This window comes from Frankliniella occidentalis, unplaced genomic scaffold, assembly GCF_000697945.3.
Source record: "Frankliniella occidentalis isolate FOCC.00 unplaced genomic scaffold, Focc_3.1 Scaffold125, whole genome shotgun sequence".
NCBI lineage: Eukaryota > Metazoa > Arthropoda > Insecta > Thysanoptera > Thripidae > Frankliniella > Frankliniella occidentalis.
Window position 1 is genome coordinate 89,004 of NW_026267252.1, and position 360 is coordinate 89,363.

Sequence of the window (360 nt, forward strand, 5' to 3'; positions counted from 1 at the left end):
CGCTGGAGTCCGGCCTCGCTGGAGGTCCGCTGGAGGGCCTCTGAAGTCCCCGCTGGAGGGCGCGCTGGAGGCCCCGCTGGAGTCCGGCCTCGCTGCTGGAGGGCCGGATGCAAGTACAGCGGCGCGATACCGAGCCGGCTGCCGGTCGGTAATTAATCGCTCGACACCAATGCGATGCAATGCGCAACCCGCCGGCGCAGGAGGGAGATTCCGCTGAGCAGCTCCTTCCCCCGGGGACCTCTCTCTGGAGGCTGATGCTGGAGCGGCGGCGGCGGCGGCCTCCTGGATCAGCTGGGGCGATACACAAAACAACAGCATTGTTGGAGGAGAGGGGGTGGAGGGGGGCGTATGGAATGCAGG